General features: G+C 37.8%; 1 pseudogene; it reads right to left on the bottom strand.

The window, feature by feature from the left end:
* Positions 1 to 401: 401 nt before the first annotated feature.
* On the bottom strand, positions 402 to 1,890 carry LOC133091832 (cell division cycle-associated protein 7-like; annotated as a pseudogene).
* Between the last annotated feature and the right edge of the window lie 19,275 nt (positions 1,891 to 21,165).

The raw sequence follows: 21,165 nt of genomic DNA, 5'->3' as shown, positions 1-21,165 counted from the left end.
GTTAACACTACTACTGCATTTCTAAGTGCTTGGTTTTATGGGTGGATTCCAGGGCTATTTCAACACCAATTAAATCAAACATGCTTTCATAAAATGGTCATTTAAAAAGGATTCCGAAACTAAAAGATGGAAGAGAACCACTGGAAATAAGAGGGGGATGGCATGGGATGAGGGGTGGGGGGGAAAGCAAAGGAGAAACTGCAGGAGGGCAGAGTACAGTTGGCACTATACCTCCATGATGTCCAGACATGCAGGCATGTCTAATGAGATTAACTTGATTTGCCTATAAGACAGACGATCATCAGAAATCTTAACTCGGGTTTCAATCACATGACAAAATTTAAAACTTTAAAACAAGGAAGATTTGTGAAGTGGAAGGCAGGTAGTGGATCTTCCAATTATTATACTTGCATTTCAAACTCCTGTTTTAGACTTTTCAAGTAAGCATGCATGTTCCCGAAGCCGTGGTACTTGGCTAAGTATACAAGCACCCCACTCACATACCGCCTGTCTCTCTGCCAACAGAAGCTGCAGTTGCAGATCCCACGACAGAGTGGGCAGTGCCAGTTTGGGTCTAGCAGAGCCTCCCTGCCTTCTTCACTGTAACAGTTTGAAGGCAGGGCCCACAGAACTGGCTTTGAAAGCCCCAGCACTCTGGGTTTCTGTAGTTTGTCTTCGTATCAATAGTTTTCTGGCAGCACTGATGATAAGTCAATCCCAATGAATGGTTATAGATCTTCTCTTGAGAGTTGTTGCAGATGTTGTCCAATTCTCCCTCCGTGATTTTGTCCACCAGGAGAATTATATGGGGAAGTGTCATGGATCCAGGGTGACAACTTCAGGGAATGTCATCTTCGTTCATGTAGCTGGCCATGGGTTTCCTCTTTCTCACCAACATGTACTTATCCTCCTCTTCCTCCTCCTCCTCCTCCTCTGTGGGCAGGGCTCTGTGCAACCGAAGGACCTGAGACCTTGACCTGAAGGGAGGACGAGCTCTCTGCTCAGGGTTTCTCCTGCAGGTGACACCTGGGAATGTGTGCCTTCAGGGTGTCTTTGGATGTGAACTGGGGGCTGACAAGGAATGCCTTCCAGGGAAGGAGCCAGGGAAACTTTCAAATTCTGACATTAGTTTTGCAAGCATTGCTTTGTTTTGCTTTATATTTAAAGCTCTTTTCTCCAAAAAATTCATGCCACTTTCATCTTCTGAATCAGAAGTGCAATCGGTCACAGAATTCTCTGAGGGTTCAGAGGGCGCTGCTCTCTTGTTGGCTGCTCCCCTAGTGTTTCAAGTTGGAAACTTCATGGCCACCCAGAGAGGTCTGGAACTTCTACACTGACTGCGGGTCCGACAACCCACACAGTCTGCCTGCAGCCTCATTCCATCTTGTATCTCATTCTCTGAGAAACCGCGAAAACGATTCATCATCAGTGTCGGCATGAAAAGTACTGGCCAGTTTGTTAGTGACATCTGGCCTTGGTTTCTGTAAAAATCCACAATGGTCTAACACATCTTGCACTTCACTTTCTGAAAAGCCGCAGAAAGATTCATTATCAGAGTCCTCATAAAAAACATTTGCCATTCTTCACTGATACCTGACCTGAATTTAGGTTTTGTGTTTGGAAAATTGTCAGAAGCAAAGCTGTCACAACTGTTGTCAGAGGATGATGAGGTTTCCATGGAAATCAACTTCACATAGCTGCATTTCTTGAAGTTCTTCTTTGCTCTGTGATACTTTCATGGCACATGGCATTTGCCCAAGCTGGCGGCTGGTGCTGGGAGCGGGGAGAGCTGAGTAGCCATGCACCTTGTAGTCCCACCATGCAGGAGCCAGAGTCCGAGCCATGCTGGCCAGCAGGGCACGCAGAGCCCAGGCCGGAGGGGCGGGGCATGGCCCAAATTACCAATTTTATTGACTTGAGTCCTCTCCCTTTTTTTCTTGATGAGTCTGGCTAAAGGTTTATTAGTTTTCTTTATCTTCTCGAAGAACCAGCTTTTAGTTTCATTGATCTTTGCTATTCTTCATCTCTATTTCATTTATTTCTACTCTGATCTTTATGATTTCTTTCTTTCTGCTAAGCTCGGGTTTTGTTTGTTCTTTTTTCTCTAGTTGCTTTAGGTGTAAGGTTAGGTTGTTTATTTGTGATTTTTCTTGTTTCCTGAAATTTGTATTTCTATAAACTTCCCTCTTAGAACAGCTTTTGCCGTGTCCCATAGGTTTTGGATCATCATGCTTTGGTTTTCATTTGTCTCTAGGTATTTTTTGGTTTCTTCTTTGATTTCTTCAGTGATCCACTGGTTATTTAGTAGCATATTGTTTAGCCTCCACGTGTTAGTCTTTTTACAATTTTTTTCCTTGTAATTTATTTCTAATCTCATAGTGTTGTGCTTTGAAAAGATGTTTGATGTGATTTCTATTTTCTTAAATTTACCAAGGCTCACTTTGCAGCCCAGCAGGTGGTCAATTATGGAGAATGTTCCATGTGCACTTAAGAAGAATGTGTATTCTGCTGCTTTTTGATAGAATGCTCTATAAATATCAGTTAAGTCCATTTGGTCTAATGTGTCATTTAAGGCCTGTGTTTCCTTATTGATTTTGTCTCGATGATCAGTCTATTGATGAATGTGAAGTGTTAAAGTCCCCCACTATTATTGTGTTACTGTCAATTTCTCCATTTATGGCTATTAGCATTTGCCTTAGGTATTGAGGTGTTCCTATGTTGGGTGCATAAATATTTACAATTGTTATTTCTTCTTCTTGGATTGATCCCTTGATCGTTATGTAGTATCCTTCTTTGTCTCTTGTAATAGTCTTTATTTTAAAGTCTATTTTGTCTGATATGAGTATTGCTACTCCAGCTTTCTTTTGACTTCTATTTGCATGGAATATCTTTTTCCATCCCCTCACTTTCAGTCTGTATGTGTCCCTAGATCTGAAGTGGGTCTCTTGTAGAGAGCATATGTACAGGTCTTGTTTTTGTATCCATTCAGACAGTCTGTGTCTTTTGGTTGGAGCATTTAATCCATTTACATTTAAGGTAATTATCGATATGTATGCTCTTATTGCCATTTTGTTAATTGTTTTGGATTTGGTTTTGTAGGTCTTTTTTCTTCCCTTCCTCTTTTGTTCTCTTCTCTTGTGATTTGATGGCTAAAGTTAGTGTTGTGTTGGATTCCTTTTTCTTTTTTGTGTGTGTATCTACTGTAGATTTTTGGTTTGTGGTTACCATGAGGCTTTGATATAGCAGTCTATATATAAACAAGATTATTTTAAGTTGCTGGTCTTTTAATTTCAAATGCTTTTCCAATATCCTGTATTTTTGCTCTCCACTTCTCACAAGTGTTGTTTTGGATATATTTGTGTGCAGATGATTTCCTACCTTTACTTTATGTTTGCCTTTACTGGTGAGCTTTTCCATTCCTAATTTTCTTATTTCTAGTAGTGGCCTTTTCTTTTTGCTTTAGAGAAGTTCCTTTACATTTGTTGCAAAGCTGGTCTGGTGGTGATGAATTCTCTTAGCTTTTGCTTGTCTGTAAAGCTTTTAATTTCTCCATCAAATCTGAATGAGAGTCTTGGTTGTAGGTTCTTCCCTTTCACCACTGTAAATGTATCATGCCACTCCCTTCTGGCCTGCAGAGTGTCTGCTGAGAAATCAGCTGATAACCTCATGGGGATTCCCTTGTATGTTATTTGTTACTTTTCCCTTGATCCTTTTAATATTTTTTCTTTGTCTTTAATTTTTGACAGTTTGATTACTATGTGTCTAAAAGTGTTCCTCCTTGGGTTTATCCTGTTTGGACTCTCTGTGCTTCCTGGACTTGGGTGACTCTTTCCATTCCCATGTTAGGGAAGTTTTCAACTATAATCTCTTCAAATATTTTGTCAGGTCCTTTCTCTTTCTCTTCTCCTTTAGGGATCCCTATAATGCAAATGTTGGTGCATTTAATGTTGTCCCAGAGGTCTCTTAGATGGTCTTCATATCATTTCATTCTTTTTTCTTCATTCTGTTCTGCAGCACTGATTTCCACCATTCTGTATTCCAGGTCATTTATGCATTCTTCTGCCTCAGTTATTGTGCTATTGAATCCTTCTAGTGTAGTTTTCATTTCAGTTATTGTATTGTTCATCTCTGTTTGTTCTTTAGTTCTCCTAGGTCTTTGTTAAACATTTCTTGTATCTTCTCAATCTGTGCCTCCATTCTTTTTCCAAGATCTTGGATCATCTTCACTACCATTACTCCAAATTATTTTTCTTGTAGATTGGCCATCTCAGTTTTGCTTAGTTGTTCTGGGATTTTATCTTGTTCCTTCATCTGAGATATATTCCTCTGCTGTCTCAACATTTTTCTAAAATTTATATTGGAATAGAGTTGCCTTACAATATTGTGTTAGTTTCTAGTGTATACCAAAGTGAATCAGCTGTACGTATACATATGTCTCCTCTTTGTTGGATTTCCTTCCCATTTAGGTCACAACAGAGCATTGAGTAGAGTTGCCTGTGCTATACAGTAGGTTCTCATTAGTTATCTATTTTATACATAGTATCAGTAGTGTATATATGTCAATCCCAATCTCCCAATTCATTTCACCCCTCCCTTCCCCCTTGGTATCTATATGTTTGTTCTCTACGTCTGTGTCTCTATTTATGCATTCTAAATAAGATCGTCTATACCAAATTTTTAGATTCCACATGTATGCATTAATGTATGATATTTGTTTTTCTCTTTCTGACTTACTTCTCTCTGTATGACAGTCTCTAGGTCCATCCACATCTCTACAAATGACCCAATATCATTCCTTTTCATGGCTGAGTAATATTAAATTGTATATATGTACCACATCTTCTTTATCCATTCCTCTGTTTATGGATATTTAGGTTTTTTCCATGTCCTGGCTATTGTAAATAGTGTTGCAATGGACATTGGGGTGCATGTGTCTTTATGAATTGTGGCTTTCTCTGAGTATATGCCCAGTAGTGGGATTGCTGGGTCACATGGTACTCTTATTTTTAATTTTTTAAGGAACCTCCATACTGTTCTCCATAGCGGCTGTATCAATTTACATTCCCACCAACATTGCAAGAGGGTTCTTTTTTCTCCACACACACCCCAGCATTTATTGTTTGTAGATTATGTGATGACGGCCATTCTCATAGGTATGAGGTGATATCTCATTGTAGTTTTGATTTCCATTTCTGTAATAATTAGTGATGTTGAGCATTTTTTTCATGTGTTTGTTAGCCATCTGTATGTCTTCTTTGGAGAAATGTCTTTTTAGGTCTTCTGTGCAGTTTTTGATTCGGTTGTATGTTTTTTTGGATATTGAGCTAAATGAGCTGTTTGTATATTTTGGAAATTCACCCTTTGTCAGTTGCTTCATTTGCAAATATTTTCTCCCTCTCTGAGGGTTGTTTTTTCATCTTGTTTATGGCTTCCTTTGCTGTGCAAAAACTTTTAAATTTCATTAGGTCCTATTTGTTTATTTTTGTTTTTATTTCCATTACTCTAGGAGGTGGGTCAAAATAGATCTTGCTGTAATTTATGTCATAGAGTGTTCTGCCTGTTTTCCTCTAAGAGTTTTATAGTGTCTGGCCTTACATTTAGATCTTTAATCCATTTTGAGTTTATTTTTGTGTATGGTGTTAGGGAGTGTTCTAATTTCATTCTTTTACATGTAGCTGTCTAATTTTCCCAGCACCACTTATTGAAGAGGCTGCCTTTGCTCCATTGTGTATTCTGGCCTCCTTTGCCGTAGATTAGGTGACCATAGTGGCGTGGGTTTATTTCTGGGCTTTCTACCCTATTCCATTGATCTATATTTCTGTTTTCATGCCAGTACCATTCTGTCTTGATTGCTGTAGGCCTATAATATAGTCTAATGTTGGGGAGCCTGATTCCTCCAACTCCATTTTTTTTTCTCAAGATTGCTTTTGCTATTTGAGGTCTTTTGTGTTTCCATACAAATTGTAAAATATTTTTGTTCTAATGCTGTGAAAAATGCCATTGGTAACTTGATAAGGATTTCATTGAATCTGTAGATTGCTTTGGGTAGTATAGTCATTTTCACAATATTGATTCTTCCAATCCAAGAACATGGTATATCTCTCCATCTGTTTGTGTCATCTTTGACTTCTTTCATCAGTATGTGATAGTTTTCTGCATACACGTCTTTTGGCTCCTTATGTAGGTCTATCCCTAGGTATTTTATTCTTTTTGTTGTAATGGTAAATGGGATTGTTTTCTTAATTTCTCTTTCTGATCTTTCCTTGTTAGTGTATAGGTATGCAAGAGATTTCTGTGTATTAATTTTCTATCCTACAACTTTGCCGAATTCATTGATGAGCTCTAGTAGTTTTCCGGTAGCATCTTTAGGATTTTTTATGTATAGTATAATGTCATCTGCAAACAGTGACAGTTTTATTTCTTCTTTTCCAATTTGGATTCCTTTTATTTCTTTTTCTTCTCTGTTTGCTATGGCTAGTACTTCCAAAACTATGTTGAATAAAAATGGTGAGAGTGGACATCCTTCTGTTGTTCCTGATGTTAGAGGAAATGCTTTCAGTTTTTCACCATTGAGAATGATGTTTGCTGTGGATTTGTCGTATATGGCTTTTATTATGTTGAGGTAGGTTCCCTCTATGTCTGCTTTCTGGAAAGTTTTCAACAAAAATTCGTGTTGAATTTTGTCAAAAGCTTTTGCTGCATCTGTTGAGATGATCATATGGTTGTTATTCTTCAATTTATTAATATGGTGTTTCACTTGATTGATTTGTGTATATTGAAGAATCCTTGCATCATTGGGAGAAATCCCACTTGATCATTGTTTATAATCCTTTTACAGTATTGTTGGATTCAGTTTGCTAGTATTTTGTTGAGAATTTTTACGTCTATGTTCATCAGTGATATTGGTGTATAATTTTCTTTTTTACGTAATATCTTTGTCTGGTTTTGGTATCAGGGTGATGGTGACCTCACAGAATGAGTTTGGGAGTGTTCCTTCCTCTGCAAAATTTTGGATGAGTTTGAGAAGAATAGGTGTTAACTCCTCTCTAAATGTTTGATAGAATTCACCTGTGAAGCCATCTGGTCCTGGACTTTTGTTTGTTGGAAGATTTTTAATCACAGTTTCAATTTCATTACTTGTGATTGGTCTGTTCATATTTTCTATTTCTTCCTGTTTCAGTCTTGGAAGGTTGTAGCTTTCTAAAAGTTTGTCCATTTCTTCCAGGTTGTCCATTTTATTGGCATATAGTTGCTTGTAGTAGTCTCTCTTGACCCTTTGTATTTCTGCAGTGTCAGTGTTAACTTCTCCTTTTTTATTTCTAATTTTATTGATTTGATTCCTCTCCTATTTTTCTTGATGAGTCTGGCTAAAGGTTTATCAATTATGTTTACCTTCTCAAAGAACCAGCTTTTAGTTTCATTGATTTTTGCTCTTGTTTTCTTTGTTTCTATTTAATTTATTTCTGCTCTGAATTTTATGATTTCTTTCCTTCTACCTACTTTGGATTTTGTTTGTTCTTTCTCTAGTTGCTTTAGGTGTAAGGTTAGGTTGTTTATTTGAGATTTTTCTTGTTTATTCATGTAGGATTATATTGTTATAAATTTCCCTCTTAGAACTGCTTTTGCTTCATTCTATATGTTTTGGGTCATTGTCATTTTTTTGCAGGTATTATTTAATTTCTTTGTTGATTTCTTCAGTGATCTCTTGGATTTTTAGTAGCATATTGTTTAGCCTTCATGTGTTTGTGGTTTTTACAGTTTTTTTCCTGTCACTGATTTCTAATCTCAAAGTGTTGTGGTTGGAAAATATGCTTGATAAGATTTCAGTTTTCTTAAATTTACTGAGGTTTGATTTGTGACCCAAGATGTGATCTATCCTGCAGAATGTTCCATGTGTGCTTGAGAAGAAAGTGCATTCTGCTGCTTTCAGATAGAATGTCCTATAAATATCAATTAAGTCTATCTGGTCTAATGTGTCATTTAAACCTTGTGTTTCCTTATTAATTTTCTGTCTGGTTGATCCATCCATCAGTGAAAGTGGAGTGTTAAAGTCCCCCACTATTATTGTGTTACTGTCAATTTCTCCATTTATGGCTGTTAGCATTTGCCTTATGTATTGAGGTGCTCCTATGTTTGGTTCATAAATATTTACAATTGTTATATCTTCTTCTTGGATTGATCCCTTGATCATTATGCAGTGTCCTTCCTTGTCTCTTGTAACATTCTTTATTTTAAAGTCAATTTTATCTGATATGAGTATTGCTACTCCAGCTTTCTTTTGATTTCCATTTGCATGGAATATCTTTTTCCATTCCCTCACTTTCAGTCTGTATGTGTCCCTGGGTCTAAAGTGGGTGTCTTGTAGACAACATCTATACTGCTCTTGTTTCTGTATCCATTCAGCCAGTCTGGGTCTTTTGGTTGGAGCACTTAAATCATTTACATTTAAGGTAATTATCAATATATATATTCTTATTACCATTTTCTTAATTGTTTTTTGTTTGTGTTTGTAGATCTTTTTCTTCTCTTGTGTTTCCTGCCTAAAGAAGTTCTTTTAGAATTTGTTGCTAAGCTGGTCTGGTGGTGCTGAATTCTCTTAGCTTTTGCTTGTCTGTGAAGCTTTTGATTTCTCTGTCAAATCTGAATCAGAGCTTTGTTGGGTAGAGTAATTTTGGTTGTAGATTTTTCCCTTTCATCACTTTAAATATATCCTGCCATTACCTTCTGGCATGCAGAGTTTCTGTTGAAAGATCAGCTGATAACCTTATGGGGATTCCTTGTATATTATTTGTTGCTTTTCCCTGGCAGCTTTTAATATTTTTTCCTTGTATTTAATTTTTGACAGTTTGATTAATTGTGTCTTGGCCTGTTCTTCCTTGGGTTTATCCTGTATGGGACTCTCTGTGCTTCCTGGACTTGGTTGACTATTTCCTTTCCCATGTTAGGGATGTTTTCAACTATAATCTCTTCAAATATTTTCTCAGACCCTTTCTCTTTCTCTTCTTCTTCTGGGACCCCTGTAGTTTGAACGTTGGTGCATTTAATGTTGTCCCAGAAGTCGAGAGTGTCCTCAAGTCTTTTGATTCCTTTCTCTTTATTCTGATCTGCGACGGTTATTTTCACCATTCTGTCTTTCAATTCACTTATCTGTTCTTCTGCCTCAGTTATTCTGCTATTGATTCTTCTAGTGTATTTTTAATTTCAGTTATTGTGTTGTTCATCACTGTTTGTTTTTTCTTTAGTTCTTCTAGGTTTTTGTTAAATACTTCTTGTATTTTTTGCATTCTATTTCTGAGATTTTGGATATCTTTACTATCATTATTCTGAATTCTTTTTCAGGTAGATTGCCAGTTTTCTCTTCATTCATTTTACCTTGTGGGTTTTTACCTTGCTCCTTCATCTGCAACATATTTCTCTGTCTTCTTTATCTTCTCTGACCTCACCCTGACGTCTGCTCTCCACAAGTTGCAGGTTCGTAGTTCCTCTTGTTTCTGGCGTCTGCCCCCAGTGGGTGAGGTTGGTCCAGTAGGCTTCCACATGGGAGGGACTGGTGCCTGGGTTTTCGTGGGTGGTACTGGATCTCTTCCCTTTGATGGGCAAGGCACATCAGGTGGTGTGTTTTGTGGTGTCTGTGGGCTTAGTACGACTTTAGGCAGCCTGTCTTCTGACAGGTGGGTTTGTGTTCCTGTCTTGCTTGTTGTTTGTCATGGGGCATTCAGCACTGAATGGGTGCTGAATGGGTGGAGCTGGGTCTTGGAGTTAAGATGGAGACCTCTGGGAGATTTCTTGCCAATTACTATTCCCTGGGACCAGGAGTTCTCTGGAGTTACAGCATCCTGGTCTTGGCGCTCCCACCCCAGAGGCTCAGGCCTGACCCCTGTACCAAGATGCCGCAAGCCACCATCTTGGCAAAAATGGAAAAAAGAGACCAGAACAAAAGAAAAAAATGGTGGAAGAAAACAAAGGAAAACAAACATACATACAAAACTCAAGACAAAATAGCAAAGATAAAAACAAGCAAACAGCAACAGCAACAATTAAAAACAAACAAACAAAATCACAGAGAAATGGTAAAAGCAAAACCAAACAAACAAAAACTAAAAGAAACAAAGAAACACACACACATACACAATAAGAAAGGAAAACAAAAACAGAGAAAACAAACAAAAGAACACCAGACAAACAGAAGAATCCCAAAATGAAATCAAATAAAAACAAAACTAACGAAAAGAAAAACTGAAAAGCAAAACAAAAGCAGAAAGCAAAGTGAAGGAAAAGCAAAGAAAACAAAACAAACACACAAAAATGATAAAAAGAATAAAAGATAAAAAAAAAGATAAGATCAAGTAGAACACAGGAAAAAAGATTAAAGAAACAGAACAAAAGAAAGAAAAAAACACAGAACTGCAAAAAAGTAAGAAATAGAAATATTAAAAAATAAATAGTATATTAAAAACACTTAAAAAATAAAAAACTAAATAAAAATAAAAACAAATAATAATTAAAAAACAGCAGAACAAAACAAAACACAAAAAATAGTAATAATCATATTTTCAAGGGGTCTCAGCTGTCAGTGTCCTTGCCCCCACCATGAGTTACAGCCAACCTCTGCCTCCCTAGGAAGCCCTCCAAAACCTCTATGTCTCTGGTTCTGCTGTGGGCACTGTGGGGCAGCTCAGACTGACCTGGCCCAACTCCTATGTGTACTAGTCCTCAAGGTCCAAAGCTGCTAGAGTTAGACTGGTTTCAGTTTTGGGAACACTCATTGTCCATTCAGATATTCCATAGATGCAGAGTTTACCAGGCTGATTGTGGGGATTTAATCCTCAGTTTGTGCAGCTGCATGAAAAGATTTTTGTTTTTCTTCCTTAGTCACCCTGCCTCTGAGGCTCAGCTGTGGTTTTAGCCCCACCTCTGTGTGTGGGCCACCCACAGTAGTCTGCTCCCAAGGCTATTCTGGAGCACTTGATTCTGCCCTGGTGAGGACATGGCATGTGGTTGGTATGACTGCCTGGTTTGTGGGGGCCCCGTTAGTGACAGGCATGTGGGAAAGCTGGTGGCCATGGGTGCGAGAGATCTGGCCCTAGTGGAAGCTTTTCCTAGCACCTGTTGGTCGGTGTAAGAAGGTCAGCCCTGGTGGTGGCTTTTCTTAGTGCCTGGTGGTGGGTGCAAGAAGGCCAACACTGTTGGGGCCCTTTCCTAGCACCTGGAGGGACAGGGGGCCAGTGAGTGGGGAGAGACAGGCTGCAATGGCAGCTCCACTCCCTGTGCATCACTCAACAGTGGCACCTTGCTTCTATGGCAGTCTAGATTTCCTCCAAAAGCATTCTTGACTGCTTATTTCCTCCCTCCTGTCCCCTCAGGCTGTCTCCTCTCAGCCAACTCTGCCTGTCTCATCTTGTCTAGCTTTCTGTGATTGTGGTTCCTGTCCCTCAGGCTGCAAGGTTGTTGTTCTTGCTTCTGCTGTTTACCTGCTGGTGGATGAGGCTGTTTAAAAGGTTTGTGCAGGCTTCCTGTTGGGAGGACTTGGTTCCTGCCCACTGGTGTGTGGAGCTGGATCTTGTCCCTATGTTGGGCAGGGCTATGCTCAGGAAGACTTTAAGCAACCTGTCTGCTGATGGGTGAGGCTATGTTTCTGCTCTGTTAGTTGTTTGGCCTTGAGGCATCCCAGAACTGGAGCCTACAGGCTGTTGGGTGGGGCTAGGACTTGGAGGGGAAATGGCATCCTCCAGGAGGGCTCACACCAATGAGTATTCACCAGAGCTGCTGCTGCCAGTGTCTTTGTCCCTGCAGTGAGCCACAGCTGCCTCCCACCTCCACATGAGACCCTCCAATACTAGCAGGTAGGTCTGGCCCAGTCTCTTATGAGGTCACTGCTTTTTTCCCTGGGTCCTCGTGCACACTAGACCTTATGTGCACCCTCCAAGAGTGGAATTTCTGTTTCCCTGAGTCCTGTGGAATTCCTGCAACTCCCCACTGGCCTTCAAACCCAGATTCTCTGGGTGATCCTCCTCCCATTGCCAGACCCCCAGGCTGGGAAGCCTGATGTGGGGCTCAGGGCTTTCACTGTTGTGGGAGATCTTCTGTGGTATAATTATTTTCCAGATTGTGGGTCACCCATCCAGAGGGTATGGAATTTGATTTTATTGTGATTGCGCCCTTCCTACCATCTCGTTGTGGCTTCTCCTTTGTCTTTGGGTGTAGGGTATCTTTTTTGGTAGGTTCTAGCGTATTTTTTATCAATGGTTGTTCAGTAGTTAGTTGTGATTTCAGTGTTTCTGTAAGAAGAGCTGAGTTCACGTCCATCTACTGTACTATCTTGCTGGCCAGTATTATTCTTTAAATAATTTTTAAAATTAATGTTTTTATTTCCTTCATTCTGTCTTAGGGACATGGCAAACCTGAATAAAGTGTGTATTAGTCTGCTACCGCTGCCACAGAGAATTACCCCAGACTGGGTGGCTTAAACAACAAAAATTTTTGCTCACAGTTCTGAAGGCCAGAAGTCCGTGATCATGGCCTTGGCAGACGTAGTTTCTTCTGAGGCCTCTCTCCTTGACTTGTAGATGGTCACGTTCTCCAGTGAGTCTTCATGTGATGCTTCTTCTGTGAATCTGTGTCTTAATCTCTTCATATAAGGACACCAGTTGCAGTGGATTAGGGCCCACCCATATGACCTCATTTACTTTAATTACTTCTGTAAAGGACCTATTTACAAATACAGTCACATTCTGAGGTTCTGGGGGTTAGAACTTCAACAGAATTCTAGAATTTGGGGAGGACAAAATTCAGGTATAATAACACATGAAATGAAAAACATTTATATTTTTAAATCATAATGACTCTGAAGTACCAGGTTATCTCACTCAATACTAAGAAAATATCCTGTTAGCGAGATCACTTATTTTCATCCTTCTTCTCACACTATTCTTTTCAGTCTTTGAAAAACAACACATAGTCTGTACAGAGAGAGGCAAATATCATTACTGGGAAGTTTAGAGTAAATTTAAAAGAAAATTATGACATAAGGAAAAAGAGATTAAAATTCTATGTTGCACTTTCCCTTGAATGTCAATAAGTAAAGCACCTAAAGATTTTTGTCCTTTCAAAGGAGGGTATACCCTGTGACCACTTCCTTTTCTCCTGTCTTTACTCCCAGCCTTAAGTTCATGTTCTTTGCCCACCAATTCCTCTTTCAAGCCTCTCTGCTCTTATCTCAAGCTCCTTTGTGTGGCAAAATTCCACTTTATCCCACAAGGGTGGACCCACAACACTCATTCTGCCACAATGCCCCATGAGTCACGCAGATCCAGAAACAGCACAAGACTCCAGCCATCAATCTCTAAGCTTTGCAGAAAACTGAGGTGGAGGGGGGATAGTCAGTTGGGGATGGTTGTGAGAAAGGGATTTGTTTAGTCCCATGTTCAAAGACAGACACTGGTTCTGAAATCTAAATGTCCTTTTGTCTGCCAGTGTGCTACTCTCAGTGTGTCTATTCTCCCAAAAGAGAGACATCCATTTATTTTTACCCTGGAAGTAGGATGGAAAACCCTTAAGATGAGATTAGCAATGCCTCTCCCACTATTAATGTTTTTTTGTTTCCTTGCATCTTTTGGGAGGTGGGGGTGGCAAGGAGAGGGTAACAAGGGAGGGTGACAGGGTAGGAAGAACAGTGTTCAGGAATTCAAGTCTTGGGACTTCCCTGGTGGCACAGTGGTTAAGAATCCACCTGCGAATTCAGGGGCACAGGTTTGATCCCTGGTCTGGGAAGATCCCACATGCCACAGAGCAACTAAGCTGGTGCACCACAACTACTAAGCCTGCACACTACAACTACTGAAGCCTGTGCACCCTATAGCCTGCGTGCTGCAAATACTGAGCCCATGCACCACAACTACTGAAGCCCACTGCAATGAGAAGCCTGTGCACCACAATGAAGAGTAGCCCCTGCTCACCGCAACTAGAGAAAGCCTGCGTGCAGCAATGAAGACCCAACGCAACCAAAAATTTTTAAAAAAGGAATTCAAGTCTTGGGCTGCTATCTCTGTGGCTCTGGGATTTGGTTTCAATTACACTGTTAGTATTCAGAGTCTTTCTCTGATAGAAGGCAAGCAGTTTGAATATGTTGCTTCTGTCTACTTAAATGTAAGTTTCATGTAGTTTATGATGACTAATCCTATGCAGTACTTCATGGTCTGTAAACCCTGTTTGAGGATACATTTAAAATGTTCAAGGGATTAAGGGTATCTTTTTTTAAGCCAATCACATCTCATTTTTTCACCATCTATTTAGTGAACAGTTACCGCATTTCAGGATAGAACATATTTAAATATCAAATAAGGGAATATGTTGTTAAAAGTGCAATCCATATAAATGTCAAGTAAAATTTAATAATAACCTCCTAATTATAGCCTATGATTATTAACTTCCAATGAGAAAATATAAGTTCTAATGACAGGAAACATTATCAAAGAAACAGAAATATTTCATAATAAATGGTCCAACCTATCATGTATCTGTAACAATTCTAATTTGTACATACCTAATAACTTGACCTCAAGCTACAAGGCAAAATTTGACAGAACTAAAGGGGGAAATGCATATCAAAATTCACAATGTAGATTTTAGTACACTGCTCCTAGTCCCTGATGGAATAAGAAGGGGAAAAAAATGAGTCAGAACATAGAAGATAATTTTTTAAGGGTAAAATTATTACTAGTCAGGATCATGGCCAAGTTTGGGGGTACAAAGGAGACTTTCGGGATTCTAGTAAATATTATATGTGTAGACATGGGTGGTGGTTACAGGAGTGTGTTCACTTTGTGACAGTTCATTGACCTGTATCCTTACAATTGGTGCTTTTTTATGGATGTTCTACTTCAATTAAAAAATTAATTTTTTTAAAAGGAAAGACTTTACCTCCAATAATCCCCTTTGCTTACTTAAATTTGCTTACACAAATACAAATATTTTTGTTTTCTTTTATCATATACAGGAAGAAAGTAACATTCATTGAATGTACACTGTACACCTGGCAGCATAAGCTGGGTCTTGTTTTCCTCTGGCCAAAGACATTTGGATTCGAAACATGAGATTTGAAAAGGAAGAAAATCCTTACCTGTCAATTTTCTCCTCCCCACATTTCAGTTGTGAAAAATAATTTGGAGGAAAAAAATGTCACTGAGTAAGTAACATATTTTTTCATGGACAAATAGAAAATTCAGAATAGAGAAATCACAATGTCAAAAGCTTTGGTAAGAATTAAAATGTAATGTTCATTAATCTGTAGAAGAATCAAAATTAAATATTGTTAATTCAGATTTCAATAACAGTGACAATAGTAACAATAATAGCCAAATTTTTTAACATTTACCGTATGTCATGTACTCTATTAATTATCTGTAGCAGGTTAAAACAACACACATAGATTATCTCAGTTTCTGGGGTAGGTCAGAGTTTGGGCATGGTTTATTCAGGTTTTTTGCTTCAAGGACTCCAAGAGCTGTAATGATGGTGTCAACCAGGGCTGTGGTCTCATTTGAGGATTAATTCTGCAAGGATTTGATTCCAAGTTCATGTATTTGTTGGCATCATTCAGTTCCCTGTAGGTTGACAAATCGAGGGCCTCAGTTTCTTGCTGGCTATTGACCAGAGATCACCTTCAGTTCCTTGCTATGTGGGACTTTCCAATATGGCCACTTGCTTCTTCAAAGCTGGGAAGGGAGAGTGTCCTCTCAAGATGATGTTACAATCTCATATAATATAATCATACACATGTAATCACCCTCTCATCATCTTTGCTATACTCAACCAGAAGCAAGTCACAGGTCCTACCAACACTGAAGGGTAGGGTACCATAGAAGGTCATGAATAGCTTTGTGGAGATTATGGGGTCTATCTTAGAGTCTGTCCTCCACATGTACAATTCACATGGGTTATCTCATTTATTCTTCACAATAGCTCTATGATGTAAGTACCATAAATGCCTCTATTTTACAGATGAGGAAACTCTGGCCCAGAGTTAAATAATTTGTCCATCTATATGTGTTGAAGTTGTGATTCAAGTTGAGGCATCTAGAAATTTAGGTTATTTGCCTTTACTGGGTTAAGTCTTATTATTTCATAATTAACAAAAATTTCATAATAAAGTATATTACAAAAGGGGAAAATCTTTTCAACTACTTTAGAAAGAATACATTTTTTTAACATCTTTATTGGAGTATAATTGCTTTACAATGGTGTGTTAGTTTCTGCTTTATAACAAAGTAAATCAGCTATACGTATACATATATCCTTATATCCCCTCCTTCTTGCGTCTCCCTCCCACCCTCCCTATCCCACCCCTCTAGGTGGTCACAAAGCACCGAGCTGATCTCCCTGTGCTGTGCGGCTGCTTCCCACTAGCTATCTATTTTATATTTGGTAGTGTTTATATGTCAATGCTACTCTCTCACTTCATCCCAGCTTACTCTTCCCCCTTCCTGTGTCCTTAAGACTCTGTACCCTCAAGGCAGGGGGCATGGGTTTGATCCCTGGTTGGGAAACTAAGATCCCACATGATGCATGGTGTGGCCAAAAAAAATGAAAAAAAAAGAAACTTGAGAAAGAATACATTTTTAATAGATCATTAATGTACTTAACTCAAACAAGAAGTAAGTATATTACTTACTACTCAAACAAGGAGTAAATTCTCTCTCAAGATTAAAAAAAATTGAGCCTGAAATTATTTTTTTGGTCAGTTTATTCGTATTAAATTAATGAAAAATAGAGATTTCTAGTATTTTATTCACATATTCATGTTGGTTACAGGACTGTGCATTTTAGTGATACAGTTTCACATATCAAAGATATATTTAAACCCAGAGATGGAACTTATTTAAAATATTCATTACCCTTGTTTCAGAACACGATTTTGAATTTTTTTTTAAATCATTATTTATTTATTTATTTATTTATTTATTTATTTATTTATTTATTTATTTATTTATTTATTTATTTATTTATGGCTGTGTTGGGTCTTCGTTTCTGTGCGAGGGCTTTCTCTAGTTGCGGCGAGTGGGGGCCACTCTTCATCGCGGTGCGTGGGCCTCTCACTATCGCGGCCTCTCTTGTTGCAGAGCACAGGCTCCAGACGCGCAGGTTCAGTAGTTGTGGCGCACGGGCTTAGCTGCTCCTTGGCATGTGGGATCCTCCCAGACCAGGGCTCGAACCCGTGTCCCATGCATTGACAGGCGGACTCTCAACCACTGCACCACCAGGGAAGCCCTGAATTTTTTTTATCACATTTCTAAAAGGAAAGTGAGAGAGAGAGAGAGAGAAATAGAGAGATGACCTGATCCTAAGCATTTCATTACTAACTGGGTTAGATTTAAATCATGTAATGGCACACTTAAGTAACTGTAGTCGTGAGAAGTGAATTCCTTGTGAATTCTTCTCATTTTATCCATTTGAGTTCTATGAAATATAAAATAAGTGTCAGAAAGTAAGGTCTTAGTAGACTAAATAACACATTTTGGAAAACACTCACCAAGATACAGCACTCATTAGTAGATATTTTGCAGTATTTTTCCCAAATAACTCATAGCAGAGAGTGATGACCAATAACTCTAATTCTAGCTTTCACTGAGAGTGTCAGTGGTACTCAGACCATGGGAAACATATATGTTGACAGGGCAGTGAAGGATTGCCTAATTAAATATTTGCAAGTAAATATTTCAGAAATAAATAGCATTACAAAAAAATCAGCATTATGCCAAGCAGTGAGTAATAAATTATGTATCATGGAAATGAAAGTTTGAATTGGTTGAGCAATTTGCTCAAGTGTACACAGCAAGTGAAAAATAGCCAGGATTTAAACCCTGGCAATTTGACCCAGTAAAACCTTCATCCAGTGTTTCTCAACCCTGGCGCTCATTAAAGCTTTGAACAAAATATAAATATTTTGGCCACATATAAGACTAATTAAATTACAATCCCAGGGCTTGGGACTCAGGTATTTATACATATTTAAAAGTACTCCAGGGATTCTAATGTATAACAAGGGTTGAAAAACAGGGCTTTTTTCAATACATTGTCTTGCTCATATATCACTAAATTTTAGTACTCCATCAATTCTCTTAGCTATATCTACTTTTCTCCTGTTTTTATTGTTTGTTTTTGTTTTTTAGATTTCATAATTAAGAGGACATAAATATTATGTATTTGGGAAACATATTCAGAATAAGCTTCAGACACAAATTCTCATGGAAACCTATCAAACATAAACAAGTAACAGAATGTGCATTTTCCTTTTTAAAGCAGTATCTTTTTAGTTTTGATTAATTTTGTTTCATCTCCTCTGTGTTACTTAAAGGAAAGATTTCATTTCTCCTGGGATCTTAATTCAAGCCAGTAAACATGGATATTTTCTTTTCTTTTTTTTTTTTAGATTAGAGTGTTTTTTTAAAATAGATCTTTCTTTCCAGCATTTATTGTTTCTAGATTTTTTTTTAATTTTTATTTATTTATTTATTTTAGGCTGTGTTGGGTCTTTTGTTGCTGCGTGCAGGCTTTGTCTAGTTGTGGCTAGCGGGGGCTACTCTTCGTTGTGGTGCTCGGGCTTCTCATTGTGGTGGCTTCTCTTGTTGCAGAGCATGGGCTCTAGGTGCATGGGCTTCAGCAGTTGTGGCTCATGGGCTCAGTAGTTGTGGCTCACAGGCTTAGTTGCTTCGTGGCATGTGGAATCTTCCCGGGCCAGGGCTCAAACCCATGTCCCCTGCAATGGCAGGTGGATTCTTAACCACTGCGCCATGAAGGAAGCCCTCTAGATTTTTTGATAATGGCCATTCTGACCGATGTGAGGTAATACCTCATAGTAGTTTTGATTTGCATTTCTCTAATAATTAGTGATGTTGAGCATCTTTTCATGTGCCTCTTGGTCACCTGTATGTCTTCCTTGGTGAAATGTCTATTTAGGTCTTAACATGGATATTTTCTAACCCCAGTGCTCATGTGCTTTAATAATTGTTCTAATGCTTCACAAAACAGAGATTTAAACTGTTCAAATCACTTTGGCATTAAGTTCAAACTAATCGTTGTTCAAATGTCAGCACAAACTGCAATTTTAAGGGCATCTATAGGTGGTTCATTTACCTGATTTCTGAGCCATAAAAGTTTTTTCCTGGCCTTCTGATAAGAGTTTCACATTGATATTACTCAAGAAAATACTAGGCTTAGAACATTGAAATAGTGAATTTCTGTCACTAGTTTTGAAGAAACTAAGAACAAAATTTTCCTTAAGTAGTTAACTCCAGATACAAGTTAACTAAAATATATGTACCAGGTACTATGCTAGGTACTTTTATTATCTTATTTATTTCTCACAAATATTTTATTCCTATTTTCCAAAAGCTATTGTTTCCCATTTCATAGGTGAGAAAACATAGGTCTCCTAGCTAGTGAGTGACAGCTCAGATACATCTAGACTGAGATATTTGGAATATCAGACTATGCTTTTAAAAATATATTTTCATATCTGTATTTTAAAATGTGTTTTCAGTCAAAATATTTTTTATGAGGCACACAGCCTAAGAAGAATACTTTTATTATGTAAAGCATAAATGAAGACTGTAGGTTAAGAAAATACATTTTGGGAATTGTAACTATACTGACACACTCCATGAAGAATGTTCTCCTCCATCCTTAAAAACTCTGAGATATAATCAAAAAAGAATCTGAGAACAAGAGCAAAAAGTCTGGAAGAGTCTGCTTGAGGAAATACAATTTGAAAAGTTCAAGAGAAGTAAGAATATAAATGTGGAATTTCTTATATTCGGGCATTGCCATGATTTAAATAATTACTTATGATAACATGAAAATTATCCCACAATACTAAATTTGGCCATGATTGATTCTTATTTATTATGACTCTTTTATTACAAGGATGTGAAATTATACTGAGTAGAACTGAGTTATTCTGAAATCACTCTCTAATAGAAAACTTTAAAATCTTTAAAAATGGATTTGGATCTTAATGCTCTATATAAAAGGGAAGAGATACCTCATTTTATGATAATTTTCCCATAGTTTGAAAGTTTTGTGCGGAATATGACTGAAATGTAGGGAAGTAATTTTATGCTATCATTAAGGAAATTTAGTTAACTAGGAGCTATTTGCAGTTAACAGAGTGTGATTTTCACATTACAATCCAAGAGTATGGAGAAAGAAAAAGAAGTGATGCCAAGTTTGGTATAATTTGCCCAAGTGTTTGTTAATGCACAGGAGAAATGCAATCAGTGAAAACTGCATTATTTTCAAAGTTTTTAAAAGCTGAGGAGAAAATAAGATTAATCTATGTGAATACCAATTAAACTCCAATAAAGAAAATAGTTCTAACTGCATTAAAACCAACCTCAGCTCTGGGGTCTGATCATGTCTTTACTATCCAAATCTTACAACCTGTCTTCTCAGTATTGTTGAGAAAGTGGAGAGATCATTTTGCTTCAAATTTGAATATTAGATTTTAATGTTGATAATGACAGTTAATTGCAATATCTAGATGGTAGTCATTTAGTTTTTTTATGTATAATTTTTGTTAAAAGCCTGGTCTCAAGTGTAGCTTTTAATGAAAATGACAAAATGGTAAACTACTAGTTACTCTTGGGTCACATGCCCTAGAAAGTGATGTGTACTAATTTGTATTGGTTGCAAGTAATGTAAATTGAACACAAACCAGTTTAAGCAAAAAAAGAAAATTTAGTGGGTCATATACCTGGGAAGTACAATGGGTGGTGCCTCTTTCCCACCATCTCTCAGTGCTGCTTTCAGCTGTGTGGTTGCATTCTCAGGTAAGGTCTTTCTAAGTTCCAAAAAGTAAAACTTGAATTTTCCATGTGCTGGCAACTTTTTACATAGCATTTACCTTGCATTAGGTCTTATAAGTAATCTAGAGGTAATTTAAAGTTTATGGGATGATGTGTAGGTTATATGCAAATAATATATAATTTTATATAAGGGACTTGAGCATCCACAGATTTTTAGTATCTGTGGAGGTCCTGGAACCAGTCCCCCATGGATACAAAGGGACGGTTGTATTTTAAACCCTATTTGAAGCATATTAGACACATAGGCATTTAGGATTATCAAGACTTCTTAATAAATAAAATCTCTTATCTTTATTTTAAGAGT

The sequence above is a fragment of the Eubalaena glacialis genome, chromosome 5 (genome assembly GCF_028564815.1).
Source record: "Eubalaena glacialis isolate mEubGla1 chromosome 5, mEubGla1.1.hap2.+ XY, whole genome shotgun sequence".
Taxonomy (NCBI): Eukaryota; Metazoa; Chordata; class Mammalia; order Artiodactyla; family Balaenidae; genus Eubalaena; species Eubalaena glacialis.
Note: the sequence above shows the minus strand (reverse complement) of the source record. Positions and strands in the feature narration are given on the sequence as shown.